The following is a 24912-nucleotide window of genomic DNA, read 5'->3' on the forward strand; positions in this document are numbered from 1 at the left end:
TTAATTACAATCCTTGTTTGGATCATTTTGCCTAAAACTAATTGTCATGTTTTTTTCTACCCAGGGCACACCCACCTCACCTACGAGGTCCTCCTGGATTATATGAGGTGGTGCGGAGACCGAATTCTCTATTTGGAACACCTTTGTGGCGTGGATCCAGACCCTAAGGAGCCATTCGTTAGGAATGTCACACCTTTAAAAAGATCCTAGTATTTTTTTTTTTTGTTTGTTTACTTATGTTGCACGTTGCAACACAAAGAAATGTCACATTTGTAATTGTTGCCCATTATAAACAAAAATCTAACAAAAAAATCAAAAAAAGTTTAAAAAAAAACCCTTTTTTTTGGGACCCAAAAAAACAAAAAAAAACAAAAAAAGCCTTGTTTTTGGCAACCAAAAAAAATATAAAAATTTAAAAAAAACCCTTTTTTTGGGACCCAAAAAAACAAAAAAAAACAAAAAAAGCCTTGTTTTTGGCAAACAAAAAAAATATAAAAATTTAAGAAAAACCCTTTTTTTGGGACCCAAAAAAACAAAAAAAAAACAAAAAAAGCCTTGTTTTTGGCAAACAAAAAAAATATAAAAATTTAAAAAAAACCCTTTTTTTGGGACCCAAAAAAACAAAAAAAAAACAAAAAAAGCCTTGTTTTTGGCAAACAAAAAAAATATAAAAATTTAAAAAAAACCCTTTTTTTGGGACCCAAAAAAACAAAAAAAAACAAAAAAAGCCTTGTTTTTGGCAAACAAAAAAAATATAAAAATTTAAAAAAAACCCTTTTTTTGGGACCCAAAAAAACAAAAAAAAAACAAAAAAAGCCTTGTTTTTGGCAACCCAAAAAAAAAAATGTTTACAAAAAAGCCTTGTTGTTTTTGGCAACGGAAAAAAACCAAAAATGTTTACAAAAAAGCCTTGTTGTTTTTGGTAACAAACTAAACCAAAAATGTTTACAAAAAAGCCTTGTTGTTTTTGGTAACAAACTAAACCAAAAATGTTTACAAAAAAGCCTTGTTGTTTTTGGCAACGGAAAAAACCAAAAATGTTTACAAAAAAGCCTTGTTGTTTTTGGTAACAAACTAAACCAAAAATGTTTACAAAAAAGCCTTGTTGTTTTTGGTAACAAACTAAACCAAAAATGTTTACAAAAAAGCCTTGTTGTTTTTGGTAACAAACTAAACCAAAAATGTTTACAAAAAAGCCTTGTTGTTTTTGGTAACAAACTAAACCAAAAATGTTTACAAAAAAGCCTTGTTGTTTTTGGTAACAAACTAAACCAAAAATGTTTACAAAAAAGCCTTGTTGTTTTTGGTAACAAACTAAACCAAAAATGTTTACAAAAAAGCCTTGTTGTTTTTAGGGCAAACGACAAAACCACAAATGTTTACAAAAAAGCCTTGTTGTTTTTGGCAACGGAAAAAACCAAAAATGTTTACAAAAAAGCCTTGTTGTTTTTAGGGCAAACGACAAAACCACAAATGTTTACAAAAAAGAATTGTTTTTGTGAAAACCTTCCAAAAAATGATGTCAAAACATAAAAAATGTTTAAAATGTTTATCTAAATTAAATTTAAGTATGTTGCTCTTTGCAACAAAAATGTTACATTGGCAATTTAGTTCATTCTATTATATATTGTAATATATTTTTTGTACGCTACAGTTGGTAGACACCCACATGTGTTATTAAAACATTTATTTTATTACCCAAGTTTTCTTTTTGGTGTACACATCGAATGTCTTTTGTGTTGTATTTGTTTAGTTGAGTGGTGTGGTCTGTAATTGTTAGTATGTTGGCTTTGGTTTATGTTAGCCTTGAGACTTGTTTTGAAGCTACATTTGAAGGGAGACCTTTTCTTGGGTCGTTATGTGAACATTGAGTTATCTAAATTTACATGAAATCATATGTTTGGAGATAGAGAAGCACGTGTGTATAAATGCCTACATTAACCAGGGCCATTACTTGGCCACCAACACTCCTAAAAAACCAAAGAGCAAACACAAACTAATCATTTTGCATAAAATTTTATTTCATCCCCAAAAGAAGCACTATAATAAATCATATTGTGCCACCCTCAAATTAAAAAAAAAAATGGCCCAACAAATTGGCCAATGTAAATCATTAACAAAACTAAACCAAATTAAACAAAAAAACAAAAAATCAAGTTGGTGGTGGTGCCTGAAGCAGTGTGGTGAGCACTGTTAAGTTTCCTGCCATCAAATGGTGGGCCAATAGTTCCATCTGGTCTGGGGTTAACTGTAGAGTTGTGCTCAAGTGGCCCATTAGGATCATATCTTCTGTCTGAGGCTGCTGATGATGCAGGGTGTTGAATGTTGGAAATGTCCCAGACAGAAGATGTTCTGCCAATAGTGTCATCTGCTCTGGGGTCAGCCTAAGCATTTGGGCAACGTGTGCCATTACCATGAGATGGGATCGTTGCTGCTCCAAGGCTATTTGATGCTGCTGGTGGTGCAAGGGTTGTGAAGATGTGTGGGGAGTGGTGGTTGATTGTTTGTTGTGGTCCACGGTGCGGGGGCAAACGACATGTCGCATTGGTGACAAAAAAGAAGAACGGCCTGGGGAGGAGTGAAGTGATAAAGGTGTGGAGGGAATGTAGTCAGGTGGAAGGGGTACTGTGGAACCAGTGCGCATTGAGGTTGTGCAGGAGGATTGCTCATTGAGGGGTGTGGGAGTCCGAACGGAGTGTGAAGTGCTAGGAGTGGCTACAGGAGGAATTGTCCCATCCCCAGCTGCCTGACAAGTGGCCAACACTGGCATTACCCTCCCACTACCACAACCTGCAGTGGCAGGTGAGTGAGATGTTTGGGAGGGCTCTGCCAATGGGGCATCTTCAGATCCAAACAGGCATTGGCGTGTGGCCAGCACCTGAGTGTCAACGCTTTGCCGATCCAGTTGATGCTGGTCTGCTAAACTTACCAAGCTGTTACGCATATCCTGTTGAACCTGTAACATATCCTGGTGAACCTGTACCATTGTTGCTACAGATTCCTGTATGAGCCCGAGCAGACGTACTGCCTCAGTAGATTGCTGAGTACGCCTCCTTAACTCATTTTGGACCTGATACTCATCAAGCAGCCTCTCGGCTACATCCAGCATAGATGGACGAAGTTGGGTAGGTGACAATCCCTCTGCATCTAAGGCTACCTGAAAGCAGAAGAAATAGACCAAATCATTATCAAACATCATGCCTAAATATTTCAGATTAGTTTGACAACTTAACACCCCAAGCAGAACGTTGAAAAGTTTGATGTGCTTCTAATGAGTACTTGTTCATTGTAAGATTATCCAAGCTAGCAACACTTCTGATAATGGGTACATATTATATTGGTATGACTAATATGACAAAGGCAAAAAAGATTCAACATGAAGGTGTTCCCAATTAACCCTGGTGTGGTAGGTTGTTTATGCTTTTGGTAAATCTGTTACTACACCAATGACTTTATACATCTACGTATGTTGTCTAAAATCTTGCCATCAATCGGCTACAGGACAACCCAACCAAACGATACCCATGAATTTGGACCTGGAAAATCAAAGACGGGCCGGACTTTAAAGATCCTGGATGTTTTTGGAACATTAGTGGCACACCAAATTATAACATAATTCCCTGATGTTCAAGATAGAACTCTTGTTGTGCTGGTGCATCGTCAGAATGTCATAGCACTAATTTAACACACACAATGTAAGCCACATCTAGTCCAAAATCAATGCTACCATTGAAATGTTACATGTGCACCTTGTTCCCTTATATCCAGACTTGTATAAAGTACTCAAAATTTCTACTTGAGTAAAAGTACAAGTGCTCGATCAAAAAGTGACTTGAGTAGAAGTGGAAGTGCTCGCAGAAAAAGTTACTTAAGTAGAAGTACTAAAGTATTCAACATTTTTTTTACTTAAGTATTGCAAGTAGTTTTTTCAAAAAATGTGCTACTTAAGTACTTAAAGTAAAAAGTACCAGTAGTTTTGAAAAAAAATTTCTACTCAAGTACTGAAAGTAGAAGTACAAGTACTGTGCTATGTAGTTATTAAAGAAAGAAGTCAAAAGTTTGAACATCATATTGGTTTTTATTATTTCAAATGATTTATTCAAATGATTAACCTGTGTTTGTTAGTAGTTTCTTGATGCACTTTAAGCGCTGTAGCACCATTTATTTGTTTGTTTCATATTTTCTTTTTATTGGAAAGATTTGGTATAGCAGCTTTTATTATACACAGCCTTTATTTTCGTATGCGCTGATTTACAAATGACATTATACACATTTTTTTGAGCTTCATGAAACCTGCCATCTACTGTTCTGGCAGTGGTAATTTTTTTAAAAGTAACGAGTAACTATGCAGCACAAAAAAAAAAATACTTGAGTAGAAGTATCGAAATCATCGAAAAAATGTAGTGAAGTAAAAGTAGAAGTAGGAGAAAAAAATTCTACTCTAGGAAAGTACAGATACCGCATTTCGGTACTTAAGTACAGTACTTAAGTAGTTCTACTTCGTTACTATACATCTCTGCTTATATCACATACCACAGCACTGGATGCAGAATCGTCGCCAGCTCCTGATCCAACTCCAGCTGCAACGTCAAGAGGGGCCTGATGTTCTTTTAAAAACAAAAAAAAAAAAACATGTTTAGTACATAACCTTAGTCAGTAATGATTATGGCCAGATTGCCCTCCTAGCTTCATGAATGAAGCATTGAGGCCAAACATTCAAAAGTGCTTTCCTGGGCTCATAGGACACTTGCTAAACCCTCCCAAAGGTTAAGAAGGCTTGGTCTGCCTACTAATGACGGCACCCATTAATGCTGTCAACTGTGTTTTGCAGGGTAAACATCTAAAAGGCAACACTCTTTCCTAAGAAAAAACATGTGTGTTAATGGGGTTAATAAGATTCAAAAAAACATTATTTGACTAGACATACCAACACCTTCCTCCAGGCCTAGCTGCACTGGGTGTGTTCCCTGCTGCGGATCTTCTGTAAAGGACATAGCAATATGAGCTATCTTGGAAAAAAAAAAACATCTACATTGTTTGGCACAGTATGATATTGGACCTACCAGGAGGAGGGTCAGCACTGATGTCAACACCTGTGAGTCCGTCTGGTTCGCCAAGCTGCATGGGCTGTGGAGGGGCTGAGATCCGTGCTACAGATGAACAAATTGCAGGTTGGGGAAAACAAAAAAAGGACAATTGGAAGGGCAAGTATCACATTCTCTTAATGTCACACATAGGATAGTAGTTAATCTTTTCCAAACAACTCACACAATTGACATCCAAGATAATATCCTACCTCGGTGCAAAGCATCCGAATCTAAGTCCTCTCTGGGAAAGATGGTATCGGGTCCTATGATGTTCAAGAAAGGTAATTGATAATCCCAGAGAGAACTTCGTGCACGTTCATCCAGCCGACCTTGACGGTCATAAAGACCCTCCGCAGCCCATGCAATTAGCTTCTTCCGAACGGACCCACAGATGTCGTTGACCTTCTTCCGCACACTGTCACGTGGCGAGGTGCTTCACCCAGTGCATTTACAGCATCCCGGATTTCATCCCACAATCTGTTCTTCTCTGTTACTGAGTAAGACGCGGCCCTGGTCCCATGTATCGCCTGATATCTGGCCATATAGGCGTGGACCAGGGCACAGCACTGATTGTGGGTGAAACGGGGAAGCCGGGGTAATGTGGACAAGCTGACTCTGGTGGACGGACCCGCTCCAGGACTACTGTCAGAAGAGCCAGCTTGTCCACTTGGTGTGTTAACACCTCCCCCGGCTTCCTCCTCCGGGATGGGGATGGTGGACTCCCTCATGGATACAGCTGGAGCCTCCCTCACACCAGAGCCAGACGATCTGCCCACCCTGCCCCCCCTGGCCCCCCTGGCCCCCCTGGCCACCCTGCCCCTTCTCATCCTTCCAGTGGGTGGGGCCATGGGAGCACGAGGTGGGCAGAGAATCTGGCTGTCCAGCAGCAGCAAAGAGCCCCAAACTCCTAAATCTGAAATGACAAAAGAGAAAACAGAAAAAACAGGATTTGCAGATTGCTCTTCATATACAGTATAATTAGTGAACAGTTACAGAACACACTTACCTAATGGCACAAACAGACTTGGTGGTGGTGGTGGTGGTAGTAGTGGGCAAAGAGCAGAAGAGGCTGCAAAGAAAAGGAAAAAAAAAACACATAAGAAAACGCATATGGGTACAAATCACACGAGGCCCTCCAAACACTTACCTAATGGCACAAACACAGTGGTGGTGGTGGTGGTGGTGGTGGTGGTGGTGGTGGCAAAGAGCAGAAGAGGCTGCAAAGAAATGGAAAAAAAAAACACATAAGAAAACGCATATGGGTACAAATCACACGAGGCCCTCCAAACACTTACCTAATGGCACAAACACAGTGGTGGTGGTGGTGGTGGTGGTGGTGGTGGCAAAGAGCAGAAGAGGCTGCAAAGAAATGGAAAAAAAAAACACATAAGAAAACGCATATGGGTACAAATCACACAAGGCCCTCCAAACACTTACCTAATGGCACAAACAGACTTGGTGGAGGGGGGGGTGATGTAATCCTTTATAGGCAAAAGGAGGCTGCAAACATTAAACATACATGAGAAATCGCATGACCTACATACGTGCACATAATAAATTACAGTTATCAGGAAAGCAAAAATGGTGTCTTTGGAAGCTGGGAAGGTAAGGGGGCAGGTTTAGATGCCAAATCTAGACTGCACACCTTTAACAAACATGAGAAAACACATGTCCAAACCACATGCACATGGGGCCAACTGCCAATGATTAAAAGACACTTGAGGGGTTCCCAAGCTATTGTGGGTTGGAGGGGATTCACCATAGACAACTTAAGCACACCCAAGATAAGTACAAATTCTCTCCTTCCTTTTTTTTGGGAGAGAGAGATACAATTGTCTTACCTCCAGATAATGTAGGTTGTGGGTCACAGGGTCTTGCTAGCACATAAGAAACATCGATCTATAACATCCAGCAGCCATATTGGCCATGTGCTCCTTTTATAGCTGGCTCACAGGTGTGATAATTAGCGGCCGTTTCTATATATATCTGCGCATTCGCGAATTTGCGCGTTCAAAATGGAGGACGATATCCCAGACGCATTAGATGGTGCAATGCTGGCATTTATCGGTGCCTTGTTTGAGGAGGCCCTGGCACAGGAGGCAGCAGAAGGTGGGGAAGCTGCAGCAGCAGCAGCAGCACCTCCAGCAGCAGCACCTCCAGTCCGTGTGCCCTTACCTCGCCAGCCACGCATTTTTGCTCCAAGGATCTATTTGGACAAGCTGCGGGATTCTGATGTCAGGAGGAAGTTCCGGCTCGAGCGAGGAACTATTCTACACCTCTACCAGCTCATAGCAGAGAAAATTGACCCGGACACACAGCGCGGCCATGCGGTGCCCGGCATGGCCAGATTGCTGGCCACTTTGTATATTTTAGGGCGTGGCAGCTTCCAAGCCACTTCGGGAAGTATCATGGGCATTAGCCAGCCCACAGTTTCAAGGGTGTTCATGTTGGTCATTAATGCCATAGTGGATATAGTGCCCAATTTTATCCACTGGCCACAGAATGAAAATGAGTGGAATGAAGTCAAGTTGGGTTTCTACCGGCGGGCACACATGCCGCAAATCCTAGGGGCAATCGATGGCACCCACATAGCCATTAGGCCCCCAAGGAGCCACGAAAGTGAATACCGGAACCGCAAGCAGTACCACTCCGTGAACGTCCAATTAGTGTGTGACGCCAAACAGCGCATCATGAGTGTCAACACTGGTCACCCAGGGTCGTGCCATGATTCCAGTATGTTAAGAACAAGTACTCTGTACGAGGTGTTTGAAAGTGGACAAATGCCCGAAGGGTGGCTTATTGGTAAAGTATTTTGTCTTAACAACATAAACTGTAAGATTACATAGACATAGGAATAAGCTACATCGGTGTACACCCTGATTTAAGCAAAGCCTACCTAAAATGGATGTGTTAGGAGTTGTCAGGCTGTTCACACACAACCAGATCAGCAGCTTAGCAGCTCACAAAAGAAAGATTTGCAAAGTTGTCTTTGAGTCCAATGAAGGTGGTTAACCAATGTGTAAATGGTGTCCTCTAGCCACCCAAAGAAAACCTACAAATGATTCCAATGGTATTGCCATATCCCCAAAGTACTTTGCATAAGTGAGTCAATATTGGTTTCCTCACTCTAGTTGCAGATATATTCCAGAAGTAAGACCTAGGCTAATGTAATAGGAACAAAATAGGGGCCAAGTTGGAACTTGCAAGAGAAACCCACCACTTTGTGTGTCCTTTTTCCCATTTGTATTAGTGATTTAGGCAGTTAGACAGAGTTGAGATGTTTCATATGATTTTTTGCAAACAGACGAGCAGGTTGTTTAGTAAAATGCCTAATTGTCTCCCATTTTGAGGAGTCATCTAAAGTCACATGATAGGAAGAACTAATGTATATTTTTCTTATTTTTCAGGGGATGCTGGTTACCCGCAGCTGACGTGGCTGATGGCTCCAATCAGGTACCCCCAGGGCCCAGCAGAGAGGAATTACAACAGGGCCTTGCGGAGAAGCCGGAGTATCATTGAGTTGACCATAGGTCTTCTCAAGTCCCGGTTTCTCTGCTTGGCCCGGCCTGGGGGTGAACTCCTGTACTCTCCTACAAAGGCTTCCAAGATCATCCTGGCGTGCTGCGTGTTGCACAACATGTGCGTTGCCCGGGATGATTCTTGGGAGCTGACGGAGGAGAGGGAGCCAGAGGTCCGTCAGCCGGCGGCCCCCAGGCGGCGGAGCACCGCTGCCGGTATGGCCACCCGGAATACCCTGGTTGCTAGCCACTTTACATGTAAGTACTGTAACCGGTCAAGATAGGGCATGTGTATTAATTAGCTAGTTAGCAGAGGTGCCACTCACAGGGAGACAGAGGGTGATTATCATCTGCCAATGACACTTGCCATTGTAGATAAAGTGTAGTCAACATTGGTAAAATTGTGTTACTTGAGCAAAAACATGCACCTCTAACCATAAACATGTTGGTATTGTGAATAGTGTAAAGGGCTGAGAAGAGCTGGCAGGTGTTTATTTGTGTCTATGCCACCTGTGTAGTTATTGATAACATGAACGGCTGCTTGGTATCTTATGGTGTTGTAATTTTCCAGAACATCAACATCTTGGAATCATGGCACGTACCATGGGAAGCCTGTGGTGATGGGCTGTCTGGCGTCACAGGTGTGTATTCAAATGTTTACATTAATGATTTCTGGTTTGTGTAAGTTGGCATAAAATGTGTTATTTCACTCGTGATGTCGAAATTAAATGAAGTTCAGAATGAAGCAAACAGGCATTAAGATGTGATTTTCATTATGAAATGTCTTATCCTTTGTTTTATTTTTCCAGGAGTGGTACTGCTTGCGGGTGTAGGTGGTAGAAACCCACCTTGATGGACTCCACTCATTTTCTTTTGTGGTCAGTGGATATTTGGTAAGGCACATGGCCAATGACCAACATGAACACCCTGGAACTTCGAAAGTGGCTTGGAAGCTGACCAGCAAACTTGCCATGCCTGTCCCCTATGAGCTGGTAGAGGTGCAGAATGGATTCTGAACTCTGCCGGAAGTTGTGGAAGACATCAGAATCCCGTAGCCATGGAGCAAAGATCGTGGTCTGGCGCTGTAAAAGCACACGGACTGGAGAGTGACAATATTCTTTTGCTGCATCCCTCCTTCTGCTGTCATTCTCAAATAAATAAATACATTAGAATTGAACATGTGTTTTTTTGTTTTGTGTGGGTGCCTACAGACAAAAGGGCCATCCACACTGTAAGATTTAGAGAAGACTTTATCCTTCAGATTGACAGTTTCTATGTAGTGCAAGGGCCTGCCTGATTGCATCCAAATTGAAAGTGTTGAGGTTTGAGCTTATATTATATGGTTTGGTTAAGTCTACAGGAAAAAGTCTAGACAAATTGTTAGTGTATGGCCCATTAAGCTGCCAAGGCCGGAGTTTTGCACTTTGCATGCTGCTTGTACTGGTGATGTGAGGGGTTGTAATGTAGACTAGGGATGTGACAGTGTTGTGTTGAGGTGTGAGGCAAATGTAGTGTTGGACTATGAGGGTCTGTGTTGTTGAAATATGGAGAGAGTCCAATATCAGACACCTATGTTTATTGGTCAAGAAATTGTAAGAACCATGGTAAATATGTAAAGAATTGCATCTCGATAAAACTAGGACCACACTCATAAAATCAAAATTGTGTTGTTTCCATTGATGTGCTTGAAATTTGGGTAGGACACCCCCCTCCCCCCCAAATTCAAGATAGTTTAAAAAAACTGTTAAAAAAAATGAGAGTGAAAAGAGATCCCAAGTGTAGTGATGTGATTTGAACCCATGACGTTGTGAACTGCAGTGAAGTTGCAAAGCACTTAGCTATTGTGCAGAATAAAGCTGTATGGTGGAAAAAAAGGAGTGTGTTAAGGCTAAAAAGCACATATAGCTAAAGAACTAAACATTGTATGGAATGTGGGAAGAAGACCATGGTAAAATTGTGAGGTTTCATCTTGCCCTGAAGTAGGGTAGGGGTTTGGTCACTTGCCTTTGGTACTTTCCTTCATAAGATCGATTCGACACACAGACAAGATCAAAAAAACACTTAAAATGGTGTAAGCTTGCAAGCGCTTCTGAGTGTAACATTATTTAGCAATATATATGATGTAATCCGTTACATTTTAGCAATATAAACAAAAAAAGAAAATAAAAAAAGTAGGTGGAGATGGTAAGCCTCGAACCTACAGCAGAGGGAGATGAATTACAGACATGTGATGTGTGCACTAATCCACTAGCCCACATCGCTATGTGAAACTGCTATAAGCACGAAGACATAAGTTTGCGAATTGGCGAAGCCGCGATCGTAAGTGAATCCCGCTGACGGCGGAATTCATTATTGCTGTTTTACTCGCCAATTCGCCGCAGCGCCAGTTAATTGATTTGAACGCGGCGAAACTGAAACACGTCATAGATGTTTGAAGCTGCAGTTTCTTTAAATCCGGCCCTATGTGACCACATTGACCAGTCTTCGTGGAATTTCGGACCCCTAAGGATAGAAAATGTGTATGCTTTCTCAAGGGAGTATTGATAGTTAACCTGGTTGATTACCTACGTATGGGAGGGTACTGCAGACTGTTTCCAATAGCGGGCTATAGCGGTTCTAGCCGCTATCAGTATGTGGAACACGACCGTTCTAGTTGGGTGTGGGATTAGATCAAGACCCAAATTCAGAAGAGCTAGAGCAGGATCGGGTTGTGTCACCGTGCCAGTGACTGTAGATATTATTTCGAACACCTTTCCCCAAAAACTGGTCAATCCCTTGCACAACCAAAAAACATGGAAAATTGTCCCAACTTGGTCACAGTTTCTCCAACACAAGGGGCTCTGATCTTTGTATATTCTAGAAAGACGATAAGGCGTTAGGTACCAGTGTGTGAGAATTTTTGCGCCTGTTCCCAATGAGACACACACTGGGTTGATTTGAATGAAGCACTAATAGCCACTTTCCATTGTGCCTCAGTGGGAACCTGTTTGAGATCTGTTTCCCATTTGATCATATGCAGTGTTTTGCAGAAGGTGGTTTTCTGGGCAAGGGAGTTGTAGAATAGAGATATACCCTTTACATGTGTCCGAGAGCTAGAGAGGAACTGCCATATCAGAGGGGGTAGTTGTAACTTGGGAGGGGGAGTTTTACGTAGGAAGCTGGAGATGCTATGGTAAGTGAGGACAGTTTGGGCGGGTAGTTGGAATTCCTGCTGCAAAAGCGAAAATGGTTTGAGTTCATCTCCCCGATATAGTTGAGTTATCTCGCTTATGCCTGCCGACGTGAGTTTGGAGAGGGTGATGCATGGGAGAAGTACTTGGAGAACATTGAGCGGAAGTTTCGCTGCTACAGATAGTTGAGTTTTTGGGGAGTTTGGTGAGAAAGTATCTCCATGATAGCAGCGTTGCTTGAGTAGGGAGAGGAAGAGAGCGAATTGGAAGCCGCCTCCAACAATCCGCAAGTAGTAGTGTGCTCATAGTGTCTACTTTAGATAGGAAAGTTTCAATGGGGATCCATGGGATTCCACTTGGTTCAGAGAACCAGTGTTTCAGTGGTGTTAAACGAGAGACATGATAATAGTCGTTGAGATCAGGGAAGCCTAGGCCACCCACCGACTTGTGTCTCACCATATGGGAATAAGCGCACCTCGCTCTCTTCCTTTGCCACACGCATGCACGCAAAATCTTTTTCTAAGGATGCAATGAACTTGCGGGGGACAGGAATTGGGAGGGTCCGGAACAAGTACAATATTTTGGGGAGGCAGATCATCTTGAACGCCGCAATCCTGCCTGTCCAGGATAGTTCTGCAGATTTGAACTTGGCAATGTTCCTAGATATGTCAGAAATGAGAGGAGAGAAGTTGGAAGGTACTAATTTTTTTGTGGGAAAGGTAAGATTGATACCTAGGTATCGTATGGGAGAGTTTGACCACGTGTATGGCAGAGCTGATTGTAGATGCGTCTTAACCCTGGCACCTAGGTCCATGTTTAGGATAACAGATTTATTAAAGTTCACCTTATAGTAGGATATATCACTAAAGGCTTGAAGGACGCCATGTGTTGCTGGGAGGGAGATGATTGGGTTAGTTAGGCTAAGGATTACATCGTCCGCAAACAGTGTTATGACATGGTGGGAGCGAAGGAATTTGAAGCCGGAAACGAGGGGGTTCTGCCTAAGGGATGCCGCCAAGGGTTCTATCAGTAGGTTGAATATGAGGGGCGACAGCGGGCACCCTTGTCGGGTAACTCACCCTTGTCGGGTAAGATTTTTTCAAAAGGTCTTTGAAAACGCCGGAACTTACGGCGAAACGCGTTGATGCACTTCCTGTCACGCACGGAGCGGCACGTCACTTCCGGTCCATCACTTCCTGCCTGTGGAACGCATGCCGAGCGGCGTAACCACGAGGCACTACTTTGTATATGCCTAATTACCTTGTACTTGCTGTAAGTATGTATTTGGCTGCTAGACAGAAATAAACCCATACGTACATACTTCACTATATACGCCCTTTATTTCTTTCAATGGTGGATGCGCAAGCGGACCCATATTTACAGTGAAAGGCGTACAGAGGAGATTATCCTGGTGTCAAGGCTTATTTGCAATACTGTTGAGGCTCTTAAATATTGGCGTTGTGGTGAGTAGCGAACCAAAAGGGGCACCTTTTTCACCTTGGAGCACTTTACTGTATAACCGGCACCGGAGCACCTTATTTCGATCACCCAAGAGTTATCATTTCATATTTTTTATGGACTTTAGCACGATTTCACAGCTTTTTATAATCATATATGTATTTTAGCACTGAAATATTGTCATTTTCACAATATTTAATATATAGTTGTTTCTAAAAATTGTTTAACATAATTTAATATTCACATTTTTTACTTGAGAGTGTCACATTTTTTACCTAGGAGCTACCTAGTGTTATTTATTTATTTATATAATTTAAGGGCCAGCGCTGCTTTAAATTTGTGTTGTATACCTGAGATACCTGTGTCTTGTGATTAGCAGCAAGACGTGGAGGGTGGCCATATGGGAGCTTGGAGAGACTAGTCCGTCCCGCTTCTGGGCAAAGTGGTAAAAGAAGATTCGAGCAAGAGTCAACGATGGGTTCCAAACCATGGTCTGCAGATCGAGTCTGTAAGAAATGGCAAAAGACAACAACGACGACACACAAGAAAACAAAAGGGAAGTAGAAAAGGGTAAAAAATACTTGGTCTGTTACGACCATGTGTGTAACGGATGTTGCAGAGGCATCGGGGGTTGTGAGCACGATGAAGGGTGCTCAATCAGCATTGAGGGCCTGTTTCACCCAGCGAGGGCGTAGGACGATGCAGTCACTTGTGGCGTGATCTGGAGCGCGAAGATCTTGACACGACGTTCCATTCGGGTTGTACATGGCGGAGTTGAGGCGCAGGTCTGTTGGGTTGGGTGTCCGTGTGTTCTGGGACAATTCCCCATTGGCGAAGCAGACGAATCCCTTGGTCCACTGAGGTAACGTGGGATGTAGTACCCTGGTGGGTCACGCACAGCCGTGCCGGATATTTCCATTTATACACAATTTTGTGGTTGCGAAGTGCCTTGGTTATAGAGTTCAAATTGCGCTTTGTTGCAACGTGTATTGCGAATAGTCTGGAAGAACTTGAATTGAGCCAGGGTGATCAGGCAGGCGGTCCCTACGTCTAAAGGCTTCCAAGATCCTTTCTTTGGCTTGGAAAAAGTGCACCCTAAGTAGAACGTCTCTTGGTATTTCTTGTGGGAGGAAGGAAGGTTTAGGGATGAAGTGAATACGATCGATGGTTAGATCATAGTTAGTGAGTTCTGGGACTGCTTTCTGAAACAGTTCTTTCACGAAGGAAGGGAGTTGATTCGGTTGGACAGACTCCGGGACCCCCCGCACTTTAAGGTTGTTGCGTCGGGACCTGTCCTCAAGGTCCGCTAGTTTAGCCTGGATTTTATGGATCTCATCCTGGTGGGACGTGTGGGAATCAACTAAGCCATTATAGGAGGAGGTCAATTCTTCTATTCTATCCTCAAGATTATGAACCCTGTCTCCCAAGCCATGCAGTTCCTTCTGGCAATAAGAGATGGATGCTGCAATATTCTATCCATTCTATCTTCAAGATTATGAACCCTGTCTCCCATGCCATGCAGTTCCTTCTGGCAATAAGAGATGGATGCTGCAATATTAGCCTGCATGGAGTTGTTTAACATTGACATCATTTATTTTAAGGTGGTGTCAGACACCAGCTGGCCTGTGGTAGTGATGGTTGCAAAAGGGTCTGGAGGGGGCACATAGGCCCAAGGTGTAGGGCATGAGCTTGCCTGGTTGCTCACCTCCATGTCTGGGTAATCAGAGTTCGGTCTGCTTTCCTCCCCCCTCGAGGCTTGGATTTAGCCGGACTTTGTGTCGATGGCGTGGATGGAGAGGAATCCTGTGTGCGGGATGGCCTCATCTGTGGAGACGAGCTGGTCTGCCCTAGTGATGTCGCGAACCTAAAATTCGCCGTTCGCGCCGGCGAATCGGGCGAACCGCCATAGAGTTCAATAGGCAGGTGAATTTTAAAACACACAGGGACTCTTTCTGGCCACAATAGTGATGGAAAAGTTGTTTCAAGGGGACTAACACCTGGACTGTGGCATGCCGGAGGGGGATCCATGGCAAAACTCCCATGGAAAATTACGTAGTTGACGCAGAGTCGGGTTTTGATCCATAAAGGGCATAAATCACCTAACATTCCTAAATTGTTTGGAATAACGTGCTTTAAAACATCCAGTGTGTGAATACGATCAGGTATAATATTTTATCGGTCAAGTAGTGTAAGGGTTACGCCCGCTTCACAGTGACAGACCAAACTCTGACAGACCAAACTCACCGTTTAACAACAGTCAGTCAGTCCATTTGCACAACCGCAAACTCCCCATTTGCACAAGGTTGGATACCAAGCTAGCCATGTCCCGTTCCTTGTCCTCACTGACATCATTGAAGGTCTCTTCCTCCACCCAGCCACGTACAACACCAAGGGTCCCCGAAAGGTGAGAACAAGCCCCCTGGGACACCTGCTGTGGCTGGTATTCCACCTCCTCAAAGCCACCTTCCTCCTCTGACTTCTCTTCTTCAGACTCCTCTCTCTGCGTTGCCACAGGTCCAGCAATTGACAACGACAAGGCTGTTTCTGGTGGTGATGAGGAGTGGACCACAACTCTTCCTCTTCATGCTCATCTACAGCCTGATCCAGTACTCTTCGCAGGGCACGCTCCAGAAAAAACGCATATGGGATGAGGTCGATGATGTTGCCTTGGGTTCGACTGACCACCAGGGTTGTCACCTCCGCAAAAGGACGCTTGAGCCTACAGCCATTGTTCATGAGCATTCAGTAACGCGGCCAGAAAGAATGAAAGAAAGAATGAAAGAAAATGAATGTTTTTTCTATGAAAAATTATCCTGCGGATCGCTTTTGGTCTGTTCACAATGAAGCAACGACCTTATCATCTGGGGTGTGCCAACACACTCCTAGAGGTGATCGCTTCATTGTGATACGCAAGCCCCTTCACCACGACAAGGTAACGATCACGAAGGGGAATTGACACATGTATGTGCCTTTTTTTTGTTTTTTGTTTTTTTGCAGCCACAGAGGCCAGAAAAATTAGGCATGTACACATGCATGAAAAAGTAGGTATTGTTGCAGCCGCTGCTGTAGCAGCGGCCTGAAAAATTGAGGTTTTCAAGGCAGATAGTGCACTAAAACATTGCGGCTTGAACCGTAGTTGGTGGCGGAGACGTCACGTAAGTCATCCGGCATGCAGAGAATGATTAAAGACAGCAGCGTGTGGACCATTTTTAGGCCAAGGCATCTCAGTCATCACCAGGCCTTTTTTAGTCAAATGCATCCCCCACTGTCAGTCCCTTCGGGATCCATGCCTCATTCATCTTAATAAACGTGAGGTAATCAAGACTTTTTTGACCTAGGCGACTTCTCTTCTCAGTGACAATACCTCCTGCTGCGCTGAAGGTCCTTTCTGACAGCACACTTGAAGCGGGGCAGGCCAGAAGTTCAATGGCAAATTGGGATAGCTCAGGCCACAGGTCAAGCCTGCACACCCAGTAGTCAAGGGGTTCATCGCTCCTCAGAGTGTCGATATCTGCAGTTAAGGCAAGGTAGTCTGCTACCTGTCAGTCGAGTCGTTCTCTGAGGGTGGACCCCGAAGGGCTGTGGCGATGCATAGGACTAAAAAAGCTCTGCATGTCCTCCATCAACAAGACGTCTGTAAAGCGTCCTGTCCTTGCCGGCGTGGTTGTGGTGGTAGGAGGAGGATTACTTTCACCTCTTCCCCTGTTGGATTCCTGTTGTGCTATGACATCACCCTTATATGCTGTGTAAAGCATACTTTTCAACTTATTTTGTAGCTGCTGCATCCTTTGCGACTGCCGGTAATTGGGTAACATATCAGAGACTTTCTGCTTATACCGGGGGTCTAGTAGCATGGCCACCCAGTACAGGTCGTTCTCCTTCAGCCTTTTTATACGAGGGTCCCTCAACAGGCATGACAGCATGAAAGACCCCATTTGCACAAGGTTGGATGCCGAGCTACTCATGTCCAATTCCTCGTCCTCACTGATGTCATTGAAGGTGTGTTCTTCCCCCCAGCCATGTACAACACCACGGGTACCAGATAGGTGACAACGAGCACCCTGGGATGCCTGCTGTGGTTGGTGTTCCTCCTCCTCAAAGCCACATTCCTCCTCTGACTCCTCTTCCTCACACTCCTCTTCCAGTGTTGCCGCAGGTCCAGCAAGCGATGGTAAGGCTGTTTCTGGTGGTGGTGATGGTGACCACAACTCTTCCTCTTCCTCTTCACGCTCATCTACGGCCTGATCCAGCACTCTTCGCAGGGCACGCTCCAGGAAAAAAACATATGGGATGATGTCGCTGATGGTGCCTTCGGTGCGACTCACTAGGTTTGTCACCTCCTCAAAAGGACGCATGAGCCTACAGGCATTGCGCATGAGCGTCCAGTAACGTGGCAAAAAAATACCCAGCTCCGCAGAGGCTGTCCTAGCACCCCGGTCATACAAATACTCGTTGACCGCTTTTTCTTGTTGGAGCAGGCGGTCGAACATTAGCAGTGTTGAATTCCAACGTGTCGGGCTGTCGCAAATCAAGCGCCTCACTGGCATTTTGTTTCGCCGCTGAATATCTGCAAAGTGCGCCATGGCCGTGTAGGAACGCCTGAAATGGCCACACACCTTCCTGGCCTGCTTGAGGACGTCCTGTAAGCCTGGGTACTTGTGCACAAAACGTTGCACAATCAGATTCAACACATGTGCCATGCACGGCACATGTGTCAACTTGCCCAAATTCAATGCCGCCAACAAATTGCTGCCGTTGTCACACACCACTTTGCCGATCTCCAGTTGGTGCGGGGTCAGCCACTGATCCACCTGTGCATTCAGGGCGGACAGTAGTGCTGGTCCGGTGTGACTCTCTGCTTTCAGGCAAGTCAACCCCAAGACAGCGTGACACTGTCGTATCCGGCATGTGGAATAGCCCCTGGGGAGCTGGGGGGGGTGCAGTTGGTGTGGAGCAAGATGCAACAGCAGAAGAGGACTCAGCCGAGGAGGTTAGCAAAGAGTATGGAGTAGGAGGAGTAGAGGAGGTGGCAGCAGGCCTGCCTGCAAGTCGTGGCGGTGTCACCAACTCCTCTGCAGCAGAGCCACGCATTCCATGCTTGGCAGCCGCCAGCAGGTTTACCCAATGCGCAGTGTAAGTTATATACCTGCCCTGACCGTGCTTTGCAGACCAGCTATCAGTGGTCAGATGGACCCTTGCCCCAACACTGTGTGCCAGACGTGACATGATTTCCTTTTCCACAATAGAGTACAGGTTGGGGATTGCCTTTTGTGAAAAATAATTTCGGCCGGGTACCTTCCACTGCGGTGTCCCAATAGCGACAAATTTTTTGAAGGCCTCAGACTCCACCAGCTTGTATGGTAAAAGCTGGCGGGCTAAGAGTTCCGACAAGCCAGCTGTCAGACGCCGGGCAAGGGGGTGACTCTGTGAGATTGGCTTCTTACGCTCAAACATTTCCTTGACAGACACGTGACTGTGGGCAGGTGAGCAGGAACTGCTGAAGGTGAGAGGCGGAGGGGCGGGTTGTTGATAGGGGGCATGGAGGACAGCAGTGGTTGACGTGGCTGAAGATGCTGGACCAGGAGGAGGATGGTGGCTTTCAGTTTGTGTGCTCATGTGTTGATCCCATTGTGATGTGAGATCCTGTGCCTTCGCAAAGCAGTTGTACCTAGGTGGGTGTTGGACTTCCCACGACTCAGTTTCTTTTGGCACAGGTTACAAATGGCATCGCTGATATCAGAGGCAGACACACAAAAAAATGCCACACTGCTGAGCTTTGCAAGGACGGCATTCTGGTGGTGGCAACAGCTTGCGTTGATTGGCGTGCTGTCTGGCTGACCCCGGGTGCCGAATCTACATGCTGTCTGACTGCGCCACTAGCTCCTTGCGATGACCTCCTCCCCCTGCTTCCAACTCGTCTCCTCCTCCTCTCTGTCTCCCCATCTGAACTTTCCCCCTCTTCTTCTGCTCTTCGAGCAGGCACCCAGGTGACATCCACAGACACATCGTCATCATCAGCCGCTTCACTTGACAACTCAGCAAAGGCAGCAGCAGCAGGTACAACATCATCATCATCACAATGTACGTCCATGTGTATAATGCTGCCTGACTGAGACATATCCCCGTTATCTACATCCTCTGGCACTAATAGTTGCGCATCACTTATTTCTTCCAACTGATGTGAAAATAACTCCTCTGATGGATCAAGTGAAGCGGCTGTGGTGCTAGTGTTGGTGGTGGTGCCGGCGGGCTGGCGAGTGGTAAATTGAGAGGTGCCCGAAGCTGAGCTGGAGGAGGATGGTGCATTAAGGTTCCGAGCGGAAGCTGTAGACGATTGGGTGTCCTGTGTAAGCCAGTCAACTATGGCCTCAGAATTTTTTGAGTTCAGGGTCTGTGGTGGCCTCTGAACACTGGGCATTATTCTAGGGCCTAAGGAAATCACAGCACCACGACGGCCCTTGCGGGGTGGCCTGCCTCTGCCTGTCATTTTTTTTTTTAATGTGTTGTGTACTATGAGTGCAAGGTGCTGTGCCACCCTATAGGAGTGTTGGGCAGTGGGTACAGTACACTCTGTGGACCTGACAGTCACTGGCACCCAGGCAACTGCAATTAAAAAATATATATATTTTTTTTACTTTGCAAGCTGCTGTGCCACCTTATATATCAGTGGTGGGTGGGCAGTGGCACAGTACACTCTCTGTGGACCTGACAGCAGTCACTGGCACCCAGGCAACTGCAATTAAAAATATATATATATTTTTTTACTTTGCAAGCTGCTGTGCCACCTTATATATCAGTGGTGGGTGGGCAGTGGCACAGTACACTCTCTGTGGACCTGACAGCAGTCACTGGCACCCAGGCAACTGCAATTAAAAATATATATATATTTTTTTACTTTGCAAGCTGCTGTGCCACCTTATATATCAGTGGTGGGTGGGCAGTGGCACAGTACACTCTCTGTGGACCTGACAGCAGTCACTGGCACCCAGGCAACTGCAATTAAAAATATATATATATATTTGTTTACTTTGCAAGCTGCTGTGCCACCTTATATATCAGTTGTGGGTGGGCACACAGTGGCACTGCAGTGGGCACAGTACACTCTGTGGACCTGACAGTCACTGGCAGCCCAGGCAACTGCAATAATAAAAAATATTTTTTTTTTTCAATTTGCAACAAGATGCTGTGCCACCGTATATATATCAGTGGTGGGCAGTGCACTGCAGTGGGTACAGTGCACTCTGTGGACCTGACACTGCACTCACTGAAATTATGTCAGAGGAAAAAAAAAAATATTTTTTAAAATGCAAGGTACTGTGCCTGTGCCACCCGAAATGAGTGTGGTGTGCACACAGTACAGTCTGTGGTAGGTCTGTGGCCTCTCACACACAGCGGGCAGGAAACTGCAGTGTACAATAGATATATATATATATATATATATATATATATATATTAAAAAAAAAACTCTATTACCTTACCAGCCCTTAAAAGGGCTTTTGGGGACACTAGATATATATATATGTATATATATATATATATAAATAAAAAAAAATCCTCAATTACCAGCCCTTAAAAGGGCTTTTGGGGACACTAGATATATATATATATATATATATATATATATATATATATATATAAGAAGAAAAAACTCAATTACCAGCCCTTAAAAGGGCTTTTGGGGACGCTAGATATATATATATATATATATATATATATATAAAAATTACACAAATACCAGCCCTTAGAAGGGCTTTTTGGGGTGCTGTCCTTACAGCAGTAGTGGACCAAGAACACTGCAAGACCAGGAACACTGACTAACTGTCCCTAGCTTAACAGCAGCAGCAGCAGCTCTCCCTACTCTCACTACACACACTGCTTCAGAATGATCTAAGATGGATGCTGCCCTTGCTTATTTATAGGAGGTGGGAGGGTGTGGGAGGGAGGTATGCTGATTGGCTGGAAATGTGCCTGCTGACTGTAAAGTTCAGGGTCAAAGTTTGCCTCAATGATGTATTATGGGGGGCGGACCGAACATCGCATATGTTCGCCCGCAGCGGCGAACGGGAACATGCTAAGTTCGCAGGGAACTGTCCGCCGGCGAACAGTTCTATACATCTCTAGTCTGCCCTGGAGCCTCCGCCGTGCCGTCTGATGCAGCGTGAGTAGCCGCCACTAGAGGACGGACACCCTGTGGCAGTGGAGAGACGCCGGCGCCATTTTGCGGGAGACCGAGGGCTGCCGGTCTGAAGAAGTCGGACAATTTCCTGACGACTGAGGCTCCGGTTTTCTTCCTGGCCATACTGGGGGTGCGCAGGGGACCTTCACACTCCTGTACCTATGTGTATCGGGCTCGTGCAGCGTGTGTGGTGGGCTGTGGATCCGAATATCGCTGGGTGAGAACAGGAGCTCCAGTGCGAAGCGGCCATATTACATGGAGGTCGCCACGCCCCCTAAAGATACGTTTTCAACATTCACACACACCTGTACTCTATTGGTGTCCTCTATCAAGTAGATATAGGAGGAGTCCCCTGCAGTGCATTAGCACACCTTCCCAGCAAGGAGCGTTGTCTCCAAGGGTAAGAGAGGCTGGATTCACCCCTTTTTTATGGATAGTGTAGGACCCACCGATAATGGGGTACTTTGACGCAGTGGTGGGCTTGAGCACGATATGGCCATATGGTGGAACTAAATCCCCATTTTTATTTATGGATGGTCTCCATATTTGATAGTCATTTCTTTTGCATGGTTGCGCTATTCTTTTTTAATATACATGTTGCTTGGTCCATAGCTGCACCGGCTTTAGATATACATGTTCAGGGTCTGCTCCCCCAATTTTTTGCTTGTTTATTATGTATTCGGTCTGACCAGACTTATGGGGTTGAGCATCCCATCCCCCACACACACCTGTACTCTATTGGTGTCCTCTATCAAGTAGATATAGGAGGAGTCCCCTGCAGTGCATTAGCACACCTTCCCAGCAAGGAGCGTTGTCTCCAAGGGTAAGAGAGGCTGGATTCACCCCTTTTTTATGGATAGTGTAGGACCCACCGATAATGGGGTACTTTGACGCAGTGGTGGGCTTGAGCACGATATGGCCATATGGTGGAACTAAATCCCCATTTTTATTTATGGATGGTCTCCATATTTGATAGTCATTTCTTTTGCATGGTTGCGCTATTCTTTTTTAATATACATGTTGCTTGGTCCATAGCTGCACCGGCTTTAGATATACATGTTCAGGGTCTGCTCCCCCAATTTTTTGCTTGTTTATTATGTATTCGGTCTGACCAGACTTATGGGGTTGAGCATCCCATCCCCCACACACACCTGTACTCTATTGGTGTCCTCTATCAAGTAGATATAGGAGGAGTCCCCTGCAGTGCATTAGCACACCTTCCCAGCAAGGAGCGTTGTCTCCAAGGGTAAGAGAGGCTGGATTCACCCCTTTTTTTATGGATAGTGTAGGACCCACCGATAATGGGGTACTTTGACGCAGTGGTGGGCTTGAGCACAATATGGCCATATGGTGGAACTAAATCCCCATTTTTATTTATGGATGGTCTCCATATTTGATAGTCATTTCTTTTGCATGGTTGCGCTATTCTTTTTTAATATACATGTTGCTTGGTCCATAGCTGCACCGGCTTTAGATATACATGTTCAGGGTCTGCTCCCCCAATTTTTTGCTTGTTTATTATGTATTCGGTCTGACCAGACTTATGGGGTTGAGCATCCCATCCCCCACACACACCTGTACTCTATTGGTGTCCTCTATCAAGTAGATATAGGAGGAGTCCCCTGCAGTGCATTAGCACACCTTCCCAGCAAGGAGCGTTGTCTCCAAGGGTAAGAGAGGCTGGATTCACCCCTTTTTTTATGGATAGTGTAGGACCCACCGATAATGGGGTACTTTGACGCAGTGGTGGGCTTGAGCACGATATGGCCATATGGTGGAACTAAATCCCCATTTTTATTTATGGATGGTCTCCATATTTGATAGTCATTTCTTTTGCATGGTTGCGCTATTCTTTTTTAATATACATGTTGCTTGGTCCATAGCTGCACCGGCTTTAGATATACATGTTCAGGGTCTGCTCCCCCAATTTTTTGCTTGTTTATTACGTTTTCAACATTGTTCACATACATAAAGTTAATTGTTTACCTGCTCTGTGCAGTGGTTTTGCAGAGAGCAGACCAGATCCTCCTCTTCTCAGGTCCCTTGCCAGCGCTGCTAGCCCTCTCTCCTGTCGAGTGCCTCCACAACATGCAGCTTGCCATGGGGGGACCTGAGCCGAGCCACAGCTCTGTGTGTCCATTCAGACATGGAGCTGCTGTTTGGCCCTGTGCCCTCTCTCTCCTTATTGGCTAACTGACTTTGATTGACAGCTGCTGCTGTGTCTCAGCCAAACAGGAGGGAGAGTCCCGGACGGCCGAGGCACTCGTGCACATCACTGAATCGAGATGGGGCATAGAATGCATTAGGATAAAAAACCTTCTGCCTTTAGTATTACTTTACCACTTCAATACAGGGCACTTTCACCATCTTCCTGCCCAGACCAATTTTTAGCTTTCAGCACTCTCACACTTTGAATGAAAATTGCTCAGTCATACTACATTGTACCCAAACAACATTTTTATCATTTTTTTCCACACAAATACAGCTTTCTTTTTGTGGTATTTGATCACAACTGAGTTTTTTATTTTTTGTGATATAAGAGAAAAAATAGCGAAAATCTTGAAAAAGAGAGTACTGTTAATCTATCACTTGCGTACATCCTATAAGCAGCACAGATCATCTATAGGGCTATAGATTACATCACATCAGTGAGAGTATTGTTAATTGGTGACTTGCGTACATCCTATAAGTAACACAGATCATCTAAAGGGCTATAGATTACATCATATCAGTGAGAGTATATTTAATCGGTCACTTGCGTACATCCTATAAGCAGCACAGATCATCTATAGGGCAATAGATTCCATCACATCAGTGAGAGTATTGTTAATCGGTCACTTGGGTACATCCTATAAGCAGCACAGATCATCTATAGGGCTATAAATTACATCATATCATTGAGAGTATTGTTAATTGGTAACTTGGGTACATCCTATAAGCAGCACAGATCATCTATAGGGCTATAGATTACATCATATTAGTGAGAGTATTGTTAATCGGTCACTTGGGTACATCCTATAAGCAGCACAGATCATCTAAAGGGCTATAGATTACATCATATTAGTGAGAGTATTGTTAATCGGTCATATGCGTACATCTATAACCACCACAGCTCATCTATAGGGCTATCGATCACATCATATCAGGTCATTGAGTATCTATTGGTCAGTTGCGTATACCCTATATTGATCTGTATCAACATCATGTCCGAAAGGCTGACAAGGAGAGGCCACGAAAAGAGGGCAAGCAGCCTCTGTGTCCATTGTGAAAAGTGGTGGTCACAGTCGACATAGTGCATCCTCTGCAGACGGGGCACGCCCGTCCTTTATTTCCGGTGCTGCCTGTGCTGTTCAGCCCCAACATGTGGAAGAGTTGGAGGAGTGGATCAATAAGCCATCCTCATCCTCCTCGTCCTCTGACACCCTCACTCGTAGTAGTTTGCCTTCCACTGCAGCTGCCAAAGCAGCCCGTTCCACAGGCTCCTTCTGCACAGCTACTCCTTC

The sequence above is a fragment of the Pelophylax lessonae genome (assembly GCF_965119305.1).
Source record: "Pelophylax lessonae genome assembly, chromosome: 5".
Classification (NCBI taxonomy): Eukaryota; Metazoa; Chordata; class Amphibia; order Anura; family Ranidae; genus Pelophylax; species Pelophylax lessonae.